The following is a 26,219-nucleotide window of genomic DNA, read 5'->3' as shown; positions in this document are numbered from 1 at the left end:
TATAGACTGATTTTTATATATTGAGCTTGTATCCTGCAACCTTAATAAATTTACTAATTATTTCTTGTATCTCTGTAGATTTTTAAAGGTTTTCTACATACAAATCATGTCATCTGTGAAAGATAGTTTTACTTTTTCCTTTACAATTTGTGTGAAATTTCTTTCTTTTTCTTATTGCATTGGTTAGGACCCAAGTACAATATTCCATAGTAGTGAAACTGGACATTGTTTTGTTCCTAATCTTATTTCACCATTAAGTAGGATGTTAATTGTAGGTTTTATAAATGCTTTTTTAAAATTAGGTTGAGGAAGACTTGTTATATTCCCAGCTTTAAGAAAAATCCTAGAGATTATATGTTTTTAAAAATTATGCCAGGGTATTGAATTTTAGCAAATGCTTTTTCTGCATCTGTTGAAAGAATCATATAGTTTTTCTCTTATACTCTGTTAATTTGGTGAATTATATTGATTATTTTTTGAGTGGTAAACAAACCTTGCATTCCTGGGACAAATCTCACTTGGTCATGGTATCTTATTCTTTTTATACATTGCTGTTGGATCTGATTTGCTAATATTTTCTTAAGGATTTTTTTTTCTTTTGTAAAATATTTTTCAGGATTCAGTATCAAGGTTCTGCTTACCTTATGAAATAAAAAAGGGAGTGTTTCCTCCTCCTCAACATTTCTAAAAGTGTGTAAGGTTGGCGTTATAATTCCTTAAATGCTTGACATAATTTACCAGTGAAGCCATGTGGCAGTGGAGTTTTCTTTGGTGTGTTTTTTTAAATCACTAATTCAATTTTTAAAATAGATTTACAACTATTTAGATTTTCTACTTTTTCTTGTGTCAGTTTTGAAAAACAGTATTTTTTCAAGGGATTATCCCTTTCATATCAGTTGTCAAATTACTGACATTAAAGTGCTCATAATATTCCTATTTTCCTTTTAATTTTTGAAAAGATCCATAATGATAACACTTCTTTCATTCCTGATAATTTGTATCCTCTTTTTTTCCTTTCATCAGATTTGCTAGAGATTCATCAATTTTATTAATCTTGTCAAAGTGTCTAATTATGACTGTTAATTTTCTCTATTGTTTATTCATTTTCTTATTCTTTGATTTTCACTCTTATTTTCATTATTTACTTTTTTCTACTTTGTATTTATTTTGCTCTTCATCAAGCTTCTCAATATGGAAGCTTAAATTATTGGCTTTATATCTTCTTTTCAAATATAGGTATTGAAAGCTGTAAATTTCTATCTAAGCATTGCTTTAACTGCATCCCACAAATTTTGATGTTTTGTGTTTTTATTACCATTCAGTCCAAAATATATCTAATTTCCCTTTGATATCTTCTCTGTGCATGAGTTAAAACACTCGTGTTTTTAGACTTGTGTTGTTTAACTACAAAATATTTGGAGATCTCCTAAATATCCTAGTGTTATTGATTTTAAACCTATTATTGTGGTCAAATAATATACTTTGTACGATTTCAATCCATAGAAGTATCTTGAGAGTTATTCTGAGAGTTATTTGTGGTCTATTTATGTGTTTATTTCATGTCCGTTTGGAAAGAAGCTTTCGAGAAGGTGCAGTGTTCTATAAATATCAAGTTGTTTTTCAAATTTCGTGCATTATTATTAATATTTTGTGTACTCATTCTATAAATTACTGAGATGTTAAAATCCTAAACTATGACTTTGGATTTCTCTATTTCTCCCTTTAGTTCTGTCATTCTGCTTCATGTATATTAATGCTTCATTATTAGGTGTATAGACATTCATGATTGTTATGTTATTTTGTTGAATTTACCTTTTATCATTATGAAGTGGCTCTCTTTATCTTCAATAATAATCTTTGTCTTTAAGACTTTCTCTGTTATTGATATAGCCACATGGTGTATGTTTTCCATCCTTTTATTTATTTATTTATTTTTTTTGCGGTACGCGGGCCTCTCACCGTTGCGGCCTCTCCCATTGCGGAGCACAGGCTCCGGATGCGCAGGCCCAGCGGCCATGGCTCACGGGCCCAGCCGCTCTGCGGCATGTGGGATCCTCTCAGACTGGGGCATGAACCCGTGTCCCCTGCATCGGCAGGAGGACTCTCAACCACTGCACCACCAGGGAAGCCCCATCCTTTTATTTTTAACCAGTCTGTGTCTTTTTGTTTAAAGTGTCTTTTATAAATGGCTATAGTTAAGTCTTGATTTCTTATACAGTCTGACAATCTCTGCTTTTAAATTAGAGCAGTTAGTTGACTTACATTTAATACAATTATTGATATGATTGAGTTTAGGTCTAGAATCTTGGTATTTGTTTTCTGTTTGACCCATCTGTCTGTTTTTCCTCTGTTCCCCCTTTTCTGTATTCTTTTAGGTGAATTAAATATTTTAATGTATCATTTTAATATCTCCTCTGTTGACTTTTTAAATATACCTATATTTGTAATTTTTAGTGATTTATCTAGAGATTACCCTATGAATCATTTATTATGAACATATACTTTCAAATAACAATATACTATTTCATGAACAAAGTTAAGAACTCTACAACATCATTGCATTTATCTCACCCCCATCCCTCTATACTCCTGTTATCATATATTTTACTGATACGTATGCTGTAAACTCTATAATTCAATTGTTATAATTTTTGTTTTAAACAATATTAATAGTCTTTTAAAGAGTTAATAACTTTCGCATTTGGATCTTTTTTATAGTTTCCCCCTCTCTCCTAATATTCTCCTTTTATTCTGTTTATTTTACAGTCACTATCTAGATATTCTAACATCTGGGCCATCTCTGGGTCTTCTTCTATTTACTCTTCCTCTCTTAACCCTATCACAGTTTCTTGCTATCAATTCTTTCCTTACGTTGGATATTGTGTGTAAAAGATCAGTAGAGACTGAAGTAAATAATATTTACCCACAGAAAAGTTTATGGTCCCTCTAATGTGAGGGTCTGAGACAATTAAAGCTGTATTTGAGCAAGTTATGGGCTTTGTTGCAGCTTCAGTTTGATCCAGTTCACCACCGGCTTCAAATATTTTGAGAAGGTATCAGGATTTCTCCCTTCATCAGGGCTGGGTCTCTGAGCACCAGTGAGACTAGAGAGGTCTGAAAGCCCTGTTGTCAGCTTTCTGAACCATGGAAGGTCTCTCTCTGCTTTGTTGCTAGCTGCCAGCTTTGGGTTTTAGGTCCTGTCCGCAGGTTTCTGCAACTTGGGAAACCAGCCCTGCTCCACGTGGTGGAGGCACGGTGTCCTTGAAGGGATTTCTCTCAGCTCTCTGTCCTGTTCCCAGTCTCCAGTAGGTCTTGCACTTGGGGAAGATCCTGCGTGCCTCGAGGGTATTCTCTCAGCTCTCCTGCTTTGTCCTTAGCCTTTGGTCTATAACTTCTGCGTACTTCATGGAGAACTATATGAAAGCTTTGGCAGGTGGGTGGGTATAGACTCGCTCTGTGGCTACGGCTTTTTGGGATTCTAATCTGTCACATTAGCTCACAAACAGCCATTAAATGTTGTTACAAGTTTGGCTGATAGCTCTTCACCCAAGTTTATGGCAGATTCCTCCCCTTGCTGCCACTTTTTCATGGATCGAAGCAGCCATGGATCTCTTCGATCCTAGGAAGAGCTGGTCGCTTAGTTTATTTAGGTTCAGTTTATTTAGGAATTTAGTTTATTTAGGTTTCTTTACATACTGAGCTCTCTGATGGTTTTAAAAATTATGATACAAAAGAAAAACAAACAAGAAATCATGGTTTAGCTCATTATCATTGCTAGGGCAGGCTCCACAGTCACTCGTGACTTTCTACATCCTAACCAGAAACAGAAGCCCCAGAGGTATTATTTTTAAAATTTATGCTAATTTAACAAAGGAAATGGTAACTTGTTGTTTTAATTTATATTCTCTGGGAACTGAACATCTCAAATCATTGTTTTCTAGTTACATGGCATCTCTTATAAGTATCTTTTGCCCTTCTATCTCTGAGTCTTAATTTTTTTCTGACCAGTACGAGGTCTTAAACACCAAATATAATGCCTCTTTGCTACATTTGCTGCAGTATGTTTTGGTTGATGTTTGCTTTTCTGCTTTATACTTTTTGTAGTCCAACTTACAGATCTTACTCTTTTATATTCCTTGTATTGCTTCTAAGCCTGTAAAGTTACCTTTCCTCTAGAGGTTGGTAAAATATTCAGTTCTATTTTTCTGAGATTTTGATGTTAAACAAAAACACATTTAACTCTTCCACTCAATTGGAATTTATTTTAGCACATAACATAAAGTGAGGTTCTAAAATTACTGTTTCTCCAAATTGCTGGATAATTGTCCCAACAACATTTATTGGGTAATCCTTTCATCCCCTCATGGAGCTGTAATGAATCTTACATCTTTGTACATAATTGGGTCCATTTCAGTGCCATCTGTTCAATTACAGTGATCTCTCAGTCTGGTCCTGGGCAGATAGAGATGAATGTTTGAAACTGCAAAGCTGCGATGTTAACTGTGGACTTGATATGTCCTCGTCAGGGACCAAGAGCCACTTTCTGTCAGAAAGCAACCGGAGACAGTTATATAACTTTCATTTGTTTACTTATTTGCTTGTTTAATTCTTAAATCCCCTCCAAGTTAAAGCTCTTTGAGGACTGTGATTGGCTTAGACAATGTTTAACTTTATCTGAGACTTGTTCTCCTGGAAAACAGCAATGGAAATAGTGTACAGCAAAGAATCACCCTCACAAATATGACTTAGATAAGGTTCGGGTATGACCCCCTTGTTTTCCTATGATAAGGGCAGACACAGGCCCTCCAAATCCCAGTTCTTTGTCTCATAAATGATTAGCTGAACTGTTTGTTCCCACTGATGTACCTGGACAAAATACTTGCTAACTTGCTCACTTGTCTTGGCCAATTTATTTAGCACTCCCAACCCCCTGAACTTTGACCCATGCGCAGCCTGAACCAGCACTGGAGGCGTTGGGAACTCCTTCACAGCCTTCCTGAAAATAGGCTGACTCCAGGGCTTCCCTGGTGGCGCAGTGGTTGAGAGTCCGCCTGCTGATGCAGGGGACACGGGTTCGGGCCCCGGTCCGGGAGGATCCCACATGCCGCGGAGTGGCTGGGCCCGTGAGCCATGGCCGCTGAGCCTGTGCATCCGGAGCCTGTTCTCTGCGGCGAGAGAGGCCACAACAGTGAGAGGCCCTCGTACCGCAAAAAAAAAAAAAAAAAAAAAAAAAGAATAATACATAATCATCAAAAGAAAAAAATCAAACTGTCAGAATGCTATGAAATAAAATATAAAATCTCCCTTCTCTTCAAGTTCTATCCTTTAGAAGTTTCCGCTGTTTATATCTTTCAGGACATTTTCTATGCGTATGTGAAAAAATATATGTATATATAATAAATGACAGTATTTATATCTAATATTCTTCAACTTTCTGGATTCACTTAGCATTCAGTATATCTTGGGTGTTTTTTCCGTATCAGTGTATATGGAGTTACATCCTTCTGTCTAACAACAGCATAGTATTCCATTAGAGATGTACCATAATTTATCTATTTTGTTCCAGGTATTTGATATTATAAACAACACTGTTGTAAATACCCTTATATATGCATAAAGAAAAATATAAAGAATTTAATAATTCAAAATTTTGGTAGATTACCAAATTGTCTTTCAAATTTACATTTCCACCAAAGAAGAGTGAGAACTTTTTTTTTTCCTAAATGGGGTTATTATTGGACTTTGCCTAGGTTATAGATGAAAAGTTGACTTTTGCTACTAATACAGTTTACATTTCTCTCACTGTGTGAAATTGAATATCTTTTCACATGGTTGTTGGCCTTTCTAAAATTGAGTTTTTCTTTTCTTACTGATTTTAAAGAATTCTTTTTATATCGAGTAATTTAGTTTGTCATATATCTTGCAAGTAATTCACCCATTTGTCTTTTGACATTGTAAATGCTTTTTTTTGCCATAGAAAATGTTCATATTTTTATAGTCTATTATTTTCTTGTTATAGCTTCTGCATCACTTTCAATTCAGTGTGTACGCATATCACAGTTTACGTAAAGCCAACATCTATGAACATTTGTTTTCCATTTTTAAATTATTTTAAACAATATTTGCAGATACATATTTATATTCATTGTTAATTATTTCCTTTGAGTAAATTCCTAAAAGTGTTATTTTGGAGTCAAAAGGTGTGAACATTTTAAACATTGAATAGGTGTTGCCGAATTGAGGCCACTGATTTTCACCCTCTTTTGGGTTCACTGATCTACCCCATCAGTAGAAATGCCTCTTTTCACCCAGAAGAGTTAGATGCTGGAAATGAAAAGGGATGATGAGCAGGAACGCAAGGGTCCAGGATAAAACAACCTTTTAAGAAGATATTCTAAGGAACGTCAGCACATGTGCAAATTCAAGTTAGCATTTTTATCACTTAGGTTTTACTCCTTCTGTCACAGTTTGCTGGAGGGGTTTATTGGTTTCTCCTGAGCTTTGGGGGTGGGGATGGGGACCATTAGAACTCTGCCTAATAGTTAGGTTTGCATGCAATGATGGTGACATATATCAGCAAGCGAGAAGGGACCCCTTTCTCTCCATTTTCCTGCTGCATATGAGCTCATGGTCAGTACAGTTGACGTATCTCCTCATGCTGCGGAGCAGCTATGCCCGTGCGCCACAGCTACTGAGCCTGCACTCTAGAGCCCACGTGCCACAACTACTGAGCCCACGTGTCGCAACTGCTGAAGTCCGTGCACCTAGAGCCCGTGCTCTGCAACAGGAGAAGCCACCGCAATGAGAAGCCTGCGTGCCGCAACAAAGAGTAGGCGCCGCTCGCTGCAACTACAGAAAGCCTGCACGCAGCAACGAAGACCCAGCGCAGCCAAAAAAGAAAACAACAACAACAACAAAAAAAAAACTAGATTGGAGCAAGGGGCACGTTTTATGTACTTGTGAATTATGAATTTGGACTAAATTGGATTTCTCTCTTTTAAATGTAAATGAAAGGAGAATTTACAAATCCTGACTGTTGCTGCTAATTCTACCAAAGGTAAATTGCAAGCTGCCTTGCATACTTACAGACAAATATGGAGCTTGAATTTCTCTGTTTTCAAAACTAAAACTGGTTTTGGCACTTTAGTTAAAATGACAAGGTGGCTGATTTGCTTGATGGTTCCTTTCTGTGAATTCCAAAGAATTATATATAATCTTACACCCAGGAGCTTGGTTTAACGGGTCAATCTTCTGCATTAATTTCGCACTTCTATTTACGCCGCTGTCATCTTCGCCACAAGACTGTGAGCTCCCTGAGAGCAGGCGCACCTTGGGATGGAGAATGTGCCCTGCTCAGGCAGGTGTTGGCGAGACCTTTGTCAAATCCCTAAGTGTAGCCACATGTGACTTTCTCTGGAAGTCTTGCAGCTGCTGATTGTTCAAAGCAGGGAGTTCTGATATGATCTGACATTGCAGAACCTTCTCCCTAAATAAGAACATTCATGTTACAGGAACTTTCTGCAGGGTGATGTAGCAGAGGTCATGAACTTTGTGTGGACAAAATCATTCGCTCTTCATACAGTAAAACCTTGAGGTGGTGGCTCCTCTGCTTAGTTCCTGTGTGCTTTGGGGCAAGTTCCTTAACTTTTCAGTGCCTTGAAAAACTCATCACGGATTTTTGTCCTTGGTTTCCCTCAAGTGCGTGGCAGGTTGTCATTCCCACGTGGGAGCAGTAGGTGCCCCCCTACCCTAGCCCTCCTTTAGGGTTTTGCAAACTTTCTCAACAGAGACATGCCAGTCTTGCTTTTGGAGCCTGTGTGAGGTATGAATGGACTCTTGTCAAGAAAATAGGACAGGAGGCTGATGGGGGTACGGGAGGGGGATCAGGGAAAAGAAAGCCTTAAGGATGAGACAGCTGGGCATAATCAGGGTTCTTGGGTCAGCTGGGAAGCGGAAGCATTCCCAGTTAGGCATAAACCATTAGGACACTGCAGGTGGGGGAGGACACGATCTTACCAAAAATGCGGCTTGGTGAGAGCCAGGTTCCGTGCTCATCTGCCTTCCTTACCATTCTCTGTGCCCTCTTTGCTGATGGTCAGAACTTCTGGCTGAAGAGCTGGTGTTTAAGATCCCCGACCTTCCTCAGCATCGAGGCATGGTCTGGGGCTCAGAGGGGAGCAGACTGGGGTTCAGGAATCTCACTTCTGGTTTTCATTCTCAGAGCTGCTCCAGAGCTCCCAAGTGATATGGCTGACTCCCTTGGCAAGACTGGCCTCAGTTTCCCTGGGATGAGCAAGTCGGAAGGTGAAGACCCAAGGTGAGTCACCATCTGCAAAAGGTCACAGATGGCAGACTTAAAACGTGCATTGAGAGGGAGAGGAAGCCAGAAAGCACAAAATTGGAGTTGGCGCATGAGAGAAAGAGATTAAACAGAAAAAAGTAGAATTGCCAGCAGCTTTGGATTTACCCAGCCGGAGTTTCTCCGCTGGGCAAGGAAAGCTTAAGTAATCCAAATTAACTTCCAGTTAAAGGCAGAGCTCAGAGAGCAATCAAACAGGTGACCACAGCTGGCACCACATTTCCCCCGGAGATAAACTGCTAACGCTAAACATAAGCCGTGTGTGCTGGGAGAGGGGCTGTCTGGGATCAGCCGGCCCCAGGCACAACGCAGAAGCTGGAATGTTTCAATTATTCTGCACACCTACAGTAAATGCCTGCTCTGTGCTAGGCACTGAGCTTCCAGCGTGTGCCTGAGATACGCTCCCTGCCTTAGAGTCCCTCATAGCCTGTAATGGGAGATGCACAAAGAGAGTGTTGCAGGATCGTGGGATAAGTAATCTGATGACAGTATCCAAAGTCACCCTGTAAAGAAGGAAGCAGGGAAAGGTGGATGGGGGTCGGGAGTTAGGAAAGACTTCCTGCAGATTCAGACACCTTGACTGAGTGTGGAATGACAAATAGGCATTATCATGCCGACAAGGAGGGGAGGGAAAGGACTTTGGAGGCAGCTGGAATAGCAGGTGTGATGATGTGGAGGCAAGAGAGAGCTTGGGTGTGCTCTGAGGAAATGCCGGCAGTCCTGTAAGGCTGCAGTGTGGGGGGCACCTGGGGATGGGCCTGAAGTGAGACCCCTGGGGCAGGATGGGGCCAGGCTATGCTAAGCAGTCTGGATTACATTTTGGAAGATGATGGGGAGTGACTGGAGGGTTTTGAGCAGAGTGTTGTGATCAGATTTCTGTTTTTAGAAGACTGTTCAGACAGCGTCGTGGGGGATTATTTGGTGGGAAGACTGGAGGAAGTGAGACCGTCTGCAAGATGATAGCAGTCGTCTAGGTGAATGTACTGTGGCCTGAACTATGGCTCTGGGTGGGAGGATGGAGAAAAGGAGATGGATTTGGGAGATCCTGAGGATAGAATCCATGGACTTGGTGATTGAGTGACTGTTTCAGTGTGGCTTGTCAAAAGAGTCAGGTTTCTCATACAACTCAAAAGTAAAAGGCAAACAACCCAATCAAAAAAATGGGCAGAAGACATAAACAGACATTTCTCCAAAGAAGACATACAGATGGCCAACAGGCACATGGAAAGATGCTCAGCATCACTAATTATTAGAGAATGCAAATCAGAACAACAATGAGGTATCACCTCATACCAGTCAGAATGGCCATCATCAAAAAAATCTACAAATAAATGCTGGAGAGGGTGTGGAGAAAAGGGAACCCTCCTACACTGTTGGTGGGAATGTAAACTGGTACAGCCACTATGGAGAACAGTATGGAGGTTACTTAAAAAACTAAAACTAGAGTTACCATATGATCCAGCAATCCCACTCCTGGGCATATATCCAAAAAAGATGAAAGCTCAAATTTGAAAAGATACATGTACCCCCAATGTTCATAGGGACATTATTTACAATAGCCAAGACATGGAAGCAACCTAAGTGTCCATCAACAGATGAAAGGATAAAGAAGATGTGATATATATCTACCATGGAATATTACTCAGCCATGAAAAAGAATGAAATAATGCCATTTGCAGCAACATGGATAGACCTAGAGATTAGCATACTAAGGGAAGTAAGTCAGAGAAAGACAAATATTATATGATATCACTTATATGTGGAATCTAAAAAATAGTACAAATGAACTTATTTACAAAACAGAAACAGACTCACAGACATAGAAAACAAATTTAAGGTTACCTAAGAAAAAGCAGGGGAAGGGATAAGTTAGGAGTTTGGGGTTAACAGGTACACACTACTATATATAAAAGAAACAACAAGGATTTACTGTGTAGCACCCAGAACTATATTCAGTATCTTGTAATAAGCTATAATGGAAAAAAAGAGTCCGATTTGGCAACAGGGGGTGCCATCCTGGGAGATGGGGAGGAGAGGAGGACAAGGGAGGGGCCTTAGAATGCATAGAGGGGGCAAATCGAGAGGTGCCTGAAGGACATACAAATGTCAGGCAGTTTGGAGCCTCACCCATTTTTCTTTTGCTGTTAACTCCCACTTTCTGAAGTGGGCACCTCTGGGCTCCCGCCCTCCCCTGTTCTAAGCAGTAGTACCCTTACAACTGTGTTTAGAGGATGGCCGGGTGGTGGTATTTACGGATATCAATTTCATGGTGCAAGGGGGCTCACTTCTGCCAGCCTGATCTTTGAGAACTGAGTTGAGTGTCATTTGTGGGGGAGGATCAGGGAGAGGAAGGGAGAGACAAGTGGGGAGAATCCACAGAGGACAAAATGAAGGAGCTTAATGCCGTGCTCACCAGCAGCCGGCGCTGGTCTGGTTCACCGGAAGTCATTGGAGGATGGCGGAGGAATGAATTCTGAGGCTGTGTCGGGCTGGGGCAGGGAGAACAGAGCTCCTCTAACACACAGGTGGCAAGCCGGAGTCTGCCTGCAAAACCCAGAACACAGATATGTTTTGTTCGGCTCTGGAATTGTTTTTCTAAATTAGTTGCCAGCATTTAAAAATCAAGAGACTTCACATAAAATTTTGATTTCAGACTTCTCTTGGAAAAATAAAATAAGACCTGTGTACAGGTGTTCCCACCGGGCAAAAATCAGCTGGAGCTGCCTTTCAGGTGGCCGTCCTTTTCTGTGTGCACCAGCCCCACCCTCCTCTTGTCTCCCCTGAGCCCGCTTTTCTCATCTATGGGGCCGACCACCTGCCCTAAGCCAAGCAGACCAGGGGCCAGGGGCCTGCTCCTTTCTTAACCTTCAAAACTGTTGGCAGCACGAAATGACTGTTTTCTCTCTCCCTCTGTTCGAAAAAGACTTTGGCCTAAACTGAGTGCCTACTCTGGGAACTGTCTCCCTTCTACCATCCTGCCTGTTGCCAGGCGCATGAATATAAAATATATACTCGGCCACTCTGGGTCAGGAGCCGCCCACTGGCCTCTGGACAGTAGACTGTAAAATTGCAACTGTGACGCATGTCATGGGAGAGAAGTATGTTAGAGTTCATGGCATAGTCCAGAAGGAGAGGACACGTGTCTCTGAGATCTACTGGATGAGAAAGTATTAATGATGAGCACGTGGGAAGAAAGGCTGTTGAGGGTGGAGGGAGCAGCAAGGTGGAGAGATGCTAGGGAGCAGAGACATGGACGGATGAGCCAGGAGGCAACTGTACGAGCCCAGGAGAAAGATGCTAGCTTGGATTAGAGAAATGGCAGGGGATGTGTTTGAGGGAATTTTAGGAAGGAAATAGATAGCACTGAGGGATGGATTGGTGATAAGGAGAGGGCTGTGAAGTGATGTGTCCTTAGTTTCTGGTTTGTATAACTAGACAGAGAGTGGTGGCATTCACTGAGCTATGGAGCTGCAGGAAAGCATGAGCAAGGGAAGGTCACAAGTTCATCCCTTCGGAGATTGAGGTGACTTGGAGACATTGCAGAGGAGCTGACAAATAGACAGTTGGATACACAGGTCTAGAGCTCAGAGAAGCTTGGACTCTAAAGAGAGCTGTCCGCTACGAATCTACTGGTCTTATAGTTGGCTGCATACTGGCCACTTTGCTTTCCCAGATCTGGACAGTTTCATTGTTCATTCATTCATTCATCCAGTACATGTTTATTAGATCCCTAATGTGTATCCACTCTGATAGGTGCCGGCTACATAGTGGTAAACAAACAGGTGCTATTCCTCCCCTCAAGGAACCAAGCGGTGAGCTTTGCAGGAAGTGTGGCCATGGTTGGATTCCCTCATCTCTAGTTTTGTTTGCGCCTCCTCACGCCATTGGGGTTATTAAAGGTGGGCTGGGAGGTCTCTGTATTTCCCTTTCTCTTGGACTGTGATTAACCATTTTGAAATGATTTACTCCTGTTTTAATGCTTCACAGCTACCTTTAGACAAGAGTTTCAAAACTGCCTGCCGTCATTACTCTGATAATGGTCTGCGTAGTATATTTGTCTCTAGACGTTGGGTCTGAAGCTCTGAGGTGGGTCACCAGACCGTGACTACCTTCCTGCTGATGAGAGCTGATCTCCCAGGCCCCGAAGGAAGTATTTCAGATACCGTGAAACTTAGCCTTTCTCAATACTCAGAGCCAGAAGAGACCGAATTAGTCAGGAGCATTGATTTGTTCATCAGTCTCCTTCTCTAGACTTTCAGTACCTTGAGGGAAGGACCATAGTATTCAACCTTGTATCTTTGGTTTCCAGTCCAGTCCGTGGTGCACCAGAGGCAATGAATGAATATACATGCTGAGTGAATTAATGAACACGGGGCATCTTTGGATGATTGTCTTATTCATTTAGTAACTTTTTATTTGACTTAAACTTGTATGTTTTTGCCTCATCTCCTTAACTTAAATTTGAGTTGCTATCAGTAAGAACTTGCTTGCTCTGTGATGTTGAACCCCAGCAGATGCTCACTACAGATGTGTTGATTGATTGCTTAGAATTAGGGAGAGCGTGGTTCTAATCACTCTCCTTCACCTGTGATGATCTCATCAGTAGGTTTTCTCAATTTTGCCTGGCTTACAAGAGCAAGTCCAAGTTATTTCTTGAATACTTACCACCTCTCAAATTTTGGATGGAAGGACTCTTAAGCAGGGCAACTTTGAAGAGTTCTTTGGCTGCCACAAACTAAATTACGTTCTCTCCGTCTCTTCCCGGTGTCTTAGGAGATGCTATTATTATTATTTCACAATGGGAAGAGGACTGAAGCTCAAGGAAGTTAGTCAACCTGCCCGGAGTTGGGATTTGAATCCAAATGGTTCTGATCCAAAACCCACGCTCTAAGTCAAAGATTGTACAATTTCTGTAAACATCAGAATCACCAGGAACCTAGGAATATTCCTGGCGTCTGTCACAGACTGTGTTGTGAGTTAGAGTCTGTGTTTTAACAAGCAAGCACCTAGTGGGATTCTCATATGGTGACACTTGGGCACTGTGCCATCATCCCCATGGGACACAGTTACCCAGGGGCTTAGACTGTGTCTCTGACAATACCCATCACTGCCCCTTGGGGGCCAAGGGCCATGACATTTTTCTACTCTGTGTTTCCAGAAACCTGTGAGCCTGGAACAAAGCTATGCTGGCGGGCCTCCAGTAGGGGCTCTGACATGAGTCCCTCCTGTAAACCAGGAGGCGGTTAAGCACTGATATGCAGGGGCTCCAATCACCCTCCATCAGCCCAATAAAGGAGATGATCTCTTCCTCTCCACATCACCAGCTTGGAAATAAAACAAGTGAGACGCAAAGAGAGCCAGGTAAAGAGAGTACACATCCACCACCGGTGGGGCAGTGTAGAGGCAAGAATTCATGAGGGACCATTTGGTGTGCTGGTAGTGGAGCAGCCCTCCCTAGAGCTCAGGGAAGAGGGAAGGAGGAGAGCCAACTAAGACCTAGTAGAGACCCAGGGTCCCGTCCCAGAGGGAGAACACACAGGGCCTCCTGGAGGGGAAGAGCTCAGATACTAGTGCTAAGCAGAGCTGGGCTCTCCACTTATTGGCTGTATCACTCAGGCCAGCTACTTACCTGTTCTAGCCTCAGTTTCCATATCTGTAAAATGAGAACACTAATCCCTACACTGCTGTGTGGTGCACAGATGAAAGATAACCAAGGACACCTAGCCTGGCACAGTGCCAACCCTCAACGGAAGGTACCCATTAGCAGGGGTCTGAGGTTTTCAAGGGCATGTCTGGGATAGAATCAGATAGAATTCAGCTTTATCCTCATCCTGCACTAAAATTCCTCCTTGGGAAACTTGGGGTGGGGGTGGGGGGTCCTGGCACCAACACGGACTCATCAAGTGGCATAATATTTACAGAGAGTCAGGCAACCTCACCAAATGTCTTCCCTGTGCTTTGGCCCTGCACCCTTCTTTTAATAGTTGCTATCTAGAGTATTCTGCAGAGAGGGGCTCAGCATTTAGAAAGATGAGATAGAGGGATCCAGGAGCTGGGAGCTTGGAAGAAGTTTTTAGCTGATGTGAAAGGTGCAAGACTGAACATGCTTTAGAGCCTGAAATTGAGTGACTTTTGTGATTTGCTTCAGAGCCTTTGATTTGCTGTTGGCATATTTATAGAAGACCCTGGACTATTAAAGGATGTGCAGGCTGGGCCACCTGCCAAGGAAACCCTGGCTTGGCTCCTTCTGGAGCTTGCCAAGCTTTTGCTGCCCTACGTTGTAGCCTTGAAGCCAGGGGACATTCAAAGGCCCTGGGATATCCCTGGGAAAATAATGCCAAAAGCAGTAGCAATTCATATTTAGAAAGGCACTGTGATAAATGCACTGTTTATCTTTATAGCAGTCCTGTGATTTGAGTATCCCATAATGATTAAACACAGTAACTCTGAGAAGAAGAGTGCAGATGACTGAGTCCTGACTTTGACTCACTGTGTGAAATCACCAAGTTCTTAACCTCTCTAAGCCTCAGTTGGCTCACCTGGAAAATGGGAATAAACATATCTATCTCATAGGGTGATTTTGAGATATTCCAGGTAAAGCCAATAGCCAATATCTAGCATATAGTGTAACCGTCAACAAATATTAGGTATTGCTGTGTCCATGCTGTAGATGCAGACACCGAGGCCTCAGTACTTGTGTGCTGGATGTCACATAGGCAGGGAGCAGAGGAGCCAGAACTCGGGCTCAAGGATGTTTGACTGTATGCTTTTGTTCTTAATCCCTGGGTATCCTGCCTGAGCTGAAAAATTCCTTCAGGAAGTTTTGCTCAACTCAAATAATAGGGAGGGCTGGGGTTCTGGTCACCCTGTACTCTGTAGAGGTGAGGACCTCCAGACAGGCAGACAGAGTCCACAGGGCCTTGGGGCAGCCATGCCGGGCCAGGAGAGCGCTGCTGCTTAGGACGCCTGCATCCTGACGGCGTTGCATCCCCTTGCCCTGGGCTTCCGGGGTCAGCCCCCCAGAGAGGCCACGTCTGTGGTGTACTGCCTTCCTTCTGACTCGCTCCACAGCCATCGTCTCAGGAAAGAGAGCCAGAAAGGACGGGATTTATCCCATCCGTTTATTGGAGCGCAGACTTTCATGTTTCAGGTGGCACCAGCTGCCCCGCAAGGACGCACTTTCTCTCCGTCCTCCAGCCTACCCCTCTCCTTCCGCTGTCTCCTGTCTCCCTCTCTCAGGCTCTCACTCTCGCTCACTTTCAGAATTCCTATGAAAGATCAAGTAATTAGCAGCCGGGAGTTTTCGATGCCATACCGTATTTCGATGCAGCAGTGGATGCAACTAGATCCGTGCTCCTCAGACTATCTGTGATGAAGGAACAGGGTTTTTCTTTGATAATTTCTCGCAGAATGATATTTTAATACAATATATATCTTTCTAAAAAAATGTATTCTTTAGAATACATTTCTGGGAAACTGAAACAGGTAAAAATACAAGTCCCTTTTAAATTATTAGAATAAACACATTAAATTACTCTGCCAGATTGCTATAAAGGTTTCAAATGCTCTCGGTTTCTGTACTTACCTCACTATGGACCAGTGACAAAAAATGTGCAGCTTAGTCCTGATACGCACTTTGAATAGCCCTGGTCTAGGTGACCTGCAGTGGGAGTGTGGACCCCCGTCCACAGATTACATATCTGTCTCATAGCCGGCGGTTTCAGCGGTGGACATGGCCTGAACTTTCAATGGCTGTCATTGTCAAGTGATGGTGACCAAGATGATGCACAGGTATGTGTAAGAGCTACCTCCCGTCCCCTGCAGAATGCAGTCCACGCTTCTGTGGCAGCTTCCATGGCAGCACCACGTGGAAAGGAGGCCCCAGGCTTGAGGCGGGTTGATAGACACTGCAGAGCTCCCATAAGTAATTGTCTTGAGGTGTAGGCTCTGGGAGGAGGACTGAGAGTTAGCTTCTTATCTTTGTCTCTGATTGGCACATTGGAGGGTTATTTGGGGAGGGGAGCAGAGGGAGGCCATGGACCCGCTCCACACAAGCCTGCCTCTCACGGACCTGAGAAGCATGATAGCATATCAGATCTTCTCTCCCCTTAACCTTGTCAGCCTGCCTTCCAGCTCAGACAGTTCCAGCAGTTGACAAGAGGAAGGGAGGATGATGGGAAATTCCTGCCATTCATATCTGCCAAGACCTTGACTCAAACATGCCCAAGAACAGGTCCCTGTTCATGTATGAATCCTGCACTCACCTTGGTGCACGAGAAAGAGAGAGAGAGAGAGAGAGAGAGAGAGAGAGACTTGTGGTGATGGGTAGGTCTGTCTGCCTCCTTGGAGGTCACGCAGGCATCTGCTGGTTTGCCTACCTCCTCTTTTTACCTATTCCATCTCCAAGCCCCAGATCCACTTTGCATAGCCCATTATTTTCCTATCTGAGAAGAGTTTCTAGCTCTCAGTGTATTTATAACATAACTGATGACTGACAGGTCCTAACTCAATTAGGCAAACACAGCTTATGACTCACTCCTAAAGTGTCCCAGGTAGGGCTATTCAGAGTTCTGTCATTGCCGTTGGGCATTCCAAAATGCCTTAAGCTCTCAGGAACAAAAGACACAGCTCCCACCGAGGGGAAGAAATCTTTTTTTTGCAGTACGCGGGCCTCTCACTGTTGTGCCCTCTCCCGTTGCGGGGCACAGGCTCCAGACACGCAGGCTCAGCGGCCATGGCTCACGGGCCCAGCCGGGACACGAACCCGTGTCCCCTGCATCGTCAGGCAGACTCTCAACCACTGCGCCACCAGGGAAGCCCAGAAGAAATCTTTTGTTAGTCAGGGGTAAGGGTGGGATGCAGTAATGCCCTCTTTGCGTTCTCAGCCAATGCTGGGAAGGTGGGTGGGCAGCAGGGGAAGAATGACAGGGCTTTTCACACCAAGGGAATGGCTGCCACCAGCCCCATGTAGCCCTGCTCAGAATGCCTTCCCTTTTTCCATCTTTATCCCCAAATAACATTCCTTGCCACTTTTCCCCAGAAATCAAGAAATGCCAATGATCAGGCAGGTGGGAGTCAAAGTTCTTGCCTACAGATGGTACAGAAAGAAATACTTTGGCCTTTCAAGTTTTCAAAACTGAAAAGGTCCAGGCCATGAGTATGATGCAGTCATTCCAGTTGGGGTCTCCTGGGACGTGGCAGCCAGCTCAGTCTGCAAGCTACAGTTATTCCCAAGATGGTAGACTGGAGCAGTTAAGAGCAGGGCTTTGCCATCTGACAGAATTGGGCCTCGCTGTGTTAAAATACCTCTTTTCCTGGGGGCCTTCAAGTCTTTCTCTGACAGTCCCATCCATCCATCACCAGTAGTCCTGTGGTTTTGGCAAGTCAGCAAATATCACTATCATTTTTATTTTAAGATACGGCAGAGAAGCTTTTTCTTACCCTAGGAGCATCACCCCAAATCACAGTTGTTTAGGTACCCCCAATCAAAGGTTAACCCTCCAGAAAACCTCCTCAGAAAGCCATCCCAAAGTGTGCCAAGCCCCAGGAGAGCTGGAGAGTCATCGCAGGTAGCTGGGAAGCCACTGCGGTTCCACAAACACCTTTGACATGTGATGGGAAGGTGCGCTGTGGACGTGGCCATGCAGCACAGATGCTAAATGATAATGATAAAGCCCGTGGGACCGAGCGGGACTCCCCATCTGCCGTGGCTTCCAGCCTAAAAACAGAAACCTGAAGGCTACTTCTGTATCCATTCGTATTGGGGGTGTAGGGTGTTCCGCATCTCTGTGCTCTCGGAACACGTTGTTTACTTGGGGGTTAGATTTGCAGAAAGGAGTGGAGGCCAGTTGAATTGATTTCTGAGTCGCTCCAAACCCACCTTCTCTTTCCTTGATCCAACAGAAAGGTTATGCCTGTGTTCCTAGGCTTGCTTTTTTTCCCCTTTTATCCCCTCCAGCCCTGCTCTGGCCTGACCTGGAAGGGGCCTAGCCAGGAAATGGCCATACTTACCCTGGGCCTTCCCTTATGGTACTGGGGCCAAGTTGGCTCTGCCCTGGGAGATCCCGTGGTCAAGAAAAACGTGAAAACATTATACAGTGGGGAAACGGGGGCCCCTGTGCAAGTTGGGTCAAAGGGGATAGCAAGGTCCGGTCCAGGGGAAGGGGGGGCGTGTAAAGTGAGGGGTGAGATTGCCCCTGCCTCCCTGGCCTGGTCCCTCCCCTCCTCCCCCGCTGGTTTCCCAGTCCCCGCCCCTCCCCCGCACTCTCTTCTTTACCTGCCTTCCTGCTGTAAGTGGACTGGGGGTAGGTGGTCAGTGGCACCCACGGCCTCAGGTGAGGCCCCTCAGGATGGGCTCACAGGCTGGGGGACCTGCTGACCTCCAGGTTAGGGAGTTTCTTAGGCTATTTCTGCCTAGGAAGGGCATGGGGCAGGGACACCTTGCTGGGAATTTTGCAGGGCACCATTCTCTACCTCCATTTTCTAGAGTGTCTTTACAGATAAAAACAATTCTTGTTCATCTTTATCACCAAAAAATGAATAGCAAGCACATTCACGTTCCCAATGACACCCTCCTTCTGCCTCCTTTTTGAGGAAAAATTGGCAAATGTAGAAAAGCCCAAATAAGGAAACAAAATCTTCTGCTATCCCATTACTCAGAAATAACTACAGTTAGCATTTTGATGTAAATTATTTTACTCTTTTTCCCTCTGAAAAAATAGAACTTTTAAAAATTGAAGTATAGTTGATTTACAATGTTGTGTTAGTTTCAGGTGTACAGCAAAGTGATTTAGCTTTCCATATATATACTTTTTCAGATTCTTTTCCATTATAGGTTATTACAAGATACTGAATATAGTCCCCTGTGCTATACAGTGGGTCCTTGTTGTTTATCTATTTTATATACAGTAGTATCTGTTAATCCCGAACTCCTAATTTATCCCTACCCCCTTCTTTAGTAGCCATAAGTTTGTCTTCTGTCTGTGAGTCTATTTCTGTTGAAAAAATATATTTTTAGCAAAAACAGATATCATACAGTAATATGTCCTGCTCCTTGCACTTAACAATGCCCATAAACATTTCCCAGCATGTTAGAAAGTTTTCTACGGCATTTTTTTATGTTTGCAATGAATTTCATCATATGGTTATAGCATAATTTATTTAATAATAGCAGCTATTTATAAAATGCTTCCTATGGGCTAAGCTTTGCACGCATCATCTAATTTATTCCTCGCCACAAATCTGTGAGGTAAACACTATTACTGTCTGCCTTTTATAGAGAAGAAGACAGGTTTGGAGGCAATATTTTGCCTAAGGTCACACAGGGAGCTTGTAGAAGAGCTGGGGTTTGAAGCCCACTGCAGTCTCTCCAGCTCCCGAGTGGACTGGCTTCCGTGATGTGTTGCTACCTCAGCCAAGCCTCCCCTCCGTTGCTGGTACTTAGATTGTTTCCGGCTTTTAAACATTACAAACAGAGCTCTGAAGAGCATCTTTATAGCTGTATGTTTTGCACATGCCATTGTTATTTGCAAGGATAAGTTTCTAGAAATGAAGCAGTGAGGTCAAAGCGAATACACATTTTTTATGGGGTGAGAAGATTTGCTTTGGGGCAGGAGCAGGCAGCCCACAGAGGCATTGTTGGGGAGGAGACACCTGCTCTACACCTCCCCCCGCCCCCCACACCCTTTCCCCCTGCCCACTGGAAAGGTTACAACAATCTGGATTCCCAGCATCACTTTTATTTTTTGCATCTTTATTGGAATATAATTGCTTTACAATGTTGTGTTAGTTTCCAGATCCCGTATAAACACCAAGAATTCTTATTTTAAATACACTTGCTACATTGTTAGGTGGAAAAAATGGTATTATTTTTATTTACAGATTTTAAATTGCTAATAAGTCCAAATAAATATTTTAAATTTGTTATTAGGTCATCTCTATTTCTTTTTTGTTGACTTTCCTATTTATGTCCTCCATGATAGGACATGGTTGTGACATCCAGGAACTCATAGCATTTGTGTGTTCTTATTGCCATTTCCTGCCTGGAATGGATGGATGGATGGATGGTTGTCTAGATGAGCAGCATTGCCTGATGTGTCTCCTGACAGGTCTAATTTTATTTTATTTTTAAAATTTTATTTAATTTTTAAATTTTATCGACATATAGTTGATTATAATGCTTTTTAAAAATCTTTTGATTTATTTTTTGGCTGCGTTGGGTCTTCATTGCTGCGTGTGGGCTTTCTCTAGTTGCGGCGAGAGGGGGCTACTTTTCATTGCGGTGCGCGGGCTTTTCATTGTGGTGGCTTCTGTTGTTGCGGAGCGTGGACTCTAGACGTTAAGGCTTCAGTAGTTGCAGCACACGGGTTCAGTAGTTGTGGCGCACGGGCCTAGTTACTCCGCGGCATGTGGGATCTTCCCGGGCCAGGGATCGAACCCCTGTTCCCTGCGTTGGCAGACGGATTCTTAACCACTGCGCCACAAGGAAGTCCCTTGACTTACAATATTGCATTAATTTCTGCTGTACAGTAAAGTGACTCAGTTATACATAAGTATTCTTTTTCATAGTCTTTTCCATTATGGTTTATCACAGGATATTGAAAATAGTTCCCTGTGCTATACAATAGGACCTTATTGTTTATCTATCCTATATATAATTGTTTGCATCTGCTAATCCCCAAACTCTCAATCCTTCCCTCCACCTCCGCCCTGCCCTTGGCAACCACAAGTCTGTTTTCTATGTCTGTGAGTCTGTTTCTGTTTTGTAGATAAGTTCATTTGTGTCATATTTTAGATTCCACATGTAAGTGATACCATATAGTATGTGTCTTTCTCTTTCTGACTTACTTCGCTTAGTATAATAATCTCTAGGTCCATCCATGTTGTTGCAAATGGCATTATTTCGTTCTTTTTTATGACTGAGTAATATTCCATTGTATATATGTACCACATCCTCTTTATTGATTCCTGACAGGTCTATAACAAGGAAACTGATAGTGACTTTCCCCTCTGCCTTATTGACCTAGCAAGATTTCGTTAACTGAATCCCCGTTTTTATTTACTCTGGAATGTAATCCTTGCTAGGTTTGGTCTGTACTACAGCTCTGGCTTAGAAATCATTCTTAGAAATGATAGTCACAGGAGCTATCTCCACGCTAGTTCCTAGGAATAATAATATTAGCTGTCATTTATCAAGCACCTGCTAAATGCACGTTGTTTTTGTCCTCACCACAGTCATGCATGGTATATAGCCTTATCCTCATTTTATAGATGAGTAAAGGCCTTAGAGAGGTTAAGTGACTTGTATCGGATCACACAGCTAACAAATGGCAGGAGAAGAATGCCCTCTGTGTTTCGCTGTCCATCAAAATATAAATTAGTAAGGGGTTTAGGAATTCTGTTTTTTACTCTTCCTCATTAACAATCAGTATTCATTTCGTGACTATCAAAAAATCAAACAGTTGAAACTTAGGAAATTGTTATGGCAGCTTTTATATCGAGAAAGTATTGGAATAATAATTTCTAAAATGTCTTTCAGTTGCTTGCATCTGTGATTCAAATGTACATATTTTGAGAACCCAAAGAAGCCCATATTGGACTCAGAATCCATCTCTGGCTGGCTGTCCATTGCTGAGCTGGCCAGCCAGATTTGCACACACCTCTTCTTTCCCTGGTGCAGGTGTCTGGGATTGTGTCACGCTGCTCCTGCCTCCTTTTTCTCGCCTGCTTATTGACTGAAGGGTGGAGTCTAGAGCCTCAGTGTGGCTGGAGTAGAAGCTTCCTCAGGGGCAGGCAGTGGTGGGAACGGGAGAGCTGTAGAATGGGTGCCGCCCACGCACATGTCTGCTGGGATGGCTGTACTGGCCTGCCTACCCCTGAAACAAGCCTCAGACAGAGGGACAAGCGTCACTCCCCTCAGGGAAGCCTTCTGAGCCCCCCTCCCATAGACTCTAGTTCATACCTCTGCTGGGACACCAGGCACCCTCTCCTGAAATGTTCCTGGGTTTCTCCCCACCTGACTGGGAAGCACTTGAACTTGGGGACTGCTTTATTTATCTTTGAGCACAGCAGATACTCAGTAAATGTTTTGAATGTCTGAGTGACAGGAGTAAAATGCATTAAGACCAAGATATGCTTCTGACGTATATGTGATGGTTTGGTTGGGGAGGACAGAATGATTTCACAAGGCTCCTGGTAAACTCTCAGATCCCGAATGGAACTAGCTGCTTTGACTTTCCCTTCCAAGTGGAAGTCAATGAAGTCTGTCCTCTGGACGGAGCTTTGTCCATCCACCCCTGCCACCACCACCATCCCCCAAACAGACACACACACTCCAGCCCAGAGCCTCCACGTCCTGTCCCCTGCTGCAGTGGTTTAGAAAGTAAGGACATATGACAAGGACCCAGGAGGCTGCGGGCTGCTCCCCCAACACCCACAAGAGGTCAGGCTTGCAGAAGACTGGGCAGAGCCTCCCTGGGTATCTGCTGGCACTGTGCCTTGCAGCCCAGGTGTGTGCCCAAGGTGGGGAGGGAGCTTGGAGCTGTTGGAGGCTCCTCTCTTACTGGAAGGGCCATGGCCAAGTGAAGAGGGGCAGAGTGCAGCAGAAGATTGGTTTCTTCAGTCTCACGAAGTCACCTTCTTTCCTCTCTTACTGCGGAGGTCCACCGTATTCCCAAAGACCTCTGGTGGGACTGGTTGGTGTCAGGTCAGGTGTGACTCTCCAGAGAAGTGCCAGCAGGAGTGGGGAAAAGAGATGGGTCTTTAGAGTGGTTTACAGTCAGAGAAAATAGGGATCCTGAAAGGATTGCTTAGGGCAGGAACAAAAGGAAATTAGAAGGGGTCAGAATCATTCAACAACTCTTTAGCCAGGATTGGGGGTGGGGCGCGGAAGCAGAGATTTCAGAGCAGGGTAGTCAAAATAGTTCTAAAGCGAGTCTGAATGGAGAACTTGGTAACTCTCAGTTTCAGGACAGTCCCTATAGGTCCCTGGGCAGCTGTGGGTCCCTGTGGTGTCAAAGTGATGCAGGGGCACCTTCGAGGACGTTTGTAAATATGTGGGGACAGCTTTTGATTTCCAGATGACTTAAAGAGTGCATAGGACACCAGGCTTGTTAGCCCTCCTGTAATATGTAGGACAATCTCGAACAGTAAAGATTTCCCCGGCTCAGATGCCAAGGGAATCCCATTGAGAATACTGGATGATATCTCAAGATGCTTCCAGTTCTAATAATCTAATACTCTATGATTTATCCTGGCTACAACAGTTGTTTTCTTCAATGATGAAGTGGGGAAAAAATTGATCATCTTAATATATGCAGAGAAAAGGATTTAATGAAACTCAACGCGCATTCATGATTTAAAAAAGATCTCAGCAAATTAGAAGTAGCCTCGTAACCTAATAATGGCATCTACTATTTACAGCAAATATTATAATTAATTATAAAAGATCATAGATTAAAGGAAAAAGGCAAGAATGTCCATTATCAATCACCATTAGTGGCAACATTGTGCTTAAGGTTCTAACAAATGAAATTAAACAGAAAAATAAAATGAGAGGATAAGAATTGGAAATTTAAAGATGTAATTGTTGTTTACACACTATTTGATTGTTTCTACCAAAAAAACCCAGATGTCCTATGGAAAATTTATCATTTTTTTTTTTTTTTTTTGCGTTACGCGGGTCTCTCACTGCTGTGGCCTCTCCCGTTGCGGAGCACAGGCTCTGGACATGCAGGCTCAGCGGCCGTGGCTCACGGGCCTAGCCGCTCCGCGGCATGTGGGATCTTCCCAGACCGGGGCACGAACCCGTGTCCCCTGCATCAGCAGGCGGACTCTCAACCACTGCGCCGCCAGGGAAGCCCACACACATAGTTTTTTAAAACTAATTATTTAAAAAATTATTATCATTAGATAATGAGAACTATGTTTCCTTGTTATGCATTACCTGCTAGGAAATACAGCTAAATTTCAGGCTCAGCAGTGATAATTAACTCATCTCAAGTGCTTGATAACCCCTATTTACGTGATTTTTGAATGTCTTTTTTTTTTTCATTATCTTACTTCATATAGTACTTCATTTCATAAACTGTCTCAAATGAACTTGGGAAATATTCAGGGTACAAACACTTAACTTAAAAATGTAGAGCAGGGGCTTCCTTGGTGGCGTGGTGGTTGGGAGTCCGCCTGCCTAAAAAAAAAAAAAAAAAAAAAATGTAGAGCAACTTTACTCCCTAATTTTACTCTTTCTGCACTACAGTAGTATAATAGAAGGGCGTCACTGGTAAATCTTAGAAGTTGGGTCCTGGATGCAGTTTTTTGTAAGTGCTCTTAAATTATCTTTGTTCTGTACCTTGGAGCTTGCTTAGGTACTGGGAGTGTGTGGAGTTGGGGGTGGGGAAGCAGTGGGAGGTGGGCGGGGGTTTGCCCTGCACCGTCAGGCCCTATTATGCACTGCGGTTTACCAAACAAAGCTCAGAACTAGCCATCAGGGGGAATTAGCAGAAGCTGCTCCTGGGCCTCATTGCCCTGTGGGTTTGCTATATGATACTGGTTAACAAATACAACAACGTCCACGGAAAGAGGATGAGCTTTGAGTTCATATATACTTGGCTTGGAATCTGGGTACTGCTGTTACTACCTATGTGACGGTGGGAAAGTTATCGTCTCTGGGTCGTAGTTTCTTGATTTACAACAAAGATGACATTTCTCACAAGAAAATGGCGAGGATTAAATGAATCCATTTGTCCTACACACAGTACCTGGCATTATTGGAGACCAGGTAAACGGTTCCTGTTTTGCCCCTCATTTTTACTACATCTACCAGATAACATAGTTGTAAGGATGAGATATAACAAGGACATGCAAAAATTGTTTGAAGGGAAGGAAGAAAACGATTTTAAAAGGTGAAGTATTGTATATGATGAAAAGTTTATATTCCCAAGGCAAACTTGTCAGCAATTTAAGTTTATCTGTCTTATAGATGCTGCCACCTTCCTTGACCTAAGGATGGAGCAGAAATATGACCCAACTGTGACGGGTCTGTTTGTCAACCTTTTGCAGAAATGTTGAACTTGCCCACCCATAGTGAGCCCAAGCTCTGGCAAATCTATACTCCCTTCCAACACATCTATCCTGGCCCTACCACCATTACTGGGCCATGGTACTTGGTCATAACTAGCTGCATTTTCCTTAGTTTAGATTTCGCCTGTTGAGCCATGCATTCTTTCTGTCTGTATTCTGAAGACCATTTTACTACTGGTATGACCACCTAGCAAAAGATTTGCCAAACTGGGTATATTTTTTGCCCAGCAACTAGGAGGAGAACCAGAATAGGATCCATGCACATGTTCCAGGATCCCAGCAACATTCTAAGGGCATTTCCATTGGAGGATGTTGAAATTAGGTGCATGAGAAATATCAGTGCCCCTTCTTGTCTCGTTACTGCAAATTGAGGGGAACTAACACGTTTTTATCCCTGTAGGATTATCCCCAAAAGAAAGCCATATAGTCACCCCCCGGGAAAGGTGATTCTCTCTACACAGACAATTCTCAGGTCTACCTGGCAGCATTATATTCTGGGGAGTGGTTTATAGTCAGTGCTGTACTATTATCACTGCATCCCCCCAGTAACAAAGAAATACTCTCTTCCCCCATACATCACCACCACCACCAAGCTCCTGCCAGACTTAAAATCTGACTGGTCACCTGAGGAGTAGGCTTATGACTCTGTTCCCCTGGGACTATCTGTAGGTGATATTTACATAGAGTAGGAAGGAATTGTATTAAGGGGAAAAATGGGAAGGATGTGGAGATGGGAAGGAGTTTACAGTGTCTGTTCCCTGGCCTCGCTTCTAGTTTTTGG

General features: G+C 43.3%; 1 protein-coding gene across 1 annotated transcript in view; it reads left to right on the top strand.

The window, feature by feature from the left end:
• Positions 1 to 8,230: 8,230 nt before the first annotated feature.
• LOC112394958 (uncharacterized) overlaps positions 8,231 to 26,219 on the top strand; it is a 93,439-nt gene continuing 75,450 nt past the window's right edge. Inside the window, exon 1 of the transcript XR_003002267.1 lies at positions 8,231 to 8,317. The gene's annotated coding sequence lies outside the window, so the exon portion shown is untranslated. The remainder of the gene's footprint in view (positions 8,318 to 26,219) is intronic.

The sequence above is a fragment of the Neophocaena asiaeorientalis genome, unplaced genomic scaffold, assembly GCF_003031525.2.
Source record: "Neophocaena asiaeorientalis asiaeorientalis breed wild unplaced genomic scaffold, Neophocaena_asiaeorientalis_V1.1 scaffold364, whole genome shotgun sequence".
NCBI lineage: Eukaryota > Metazoa > Chordata > Mammalia > Artiodactyla > Phocoenidae > Neophocaena > Neophocaena asiaeorientalis.
Note: the sequence above shows the minus strand (reverse complement) of the source record. Positions and strands in the feature narration are given on the sequence as shown.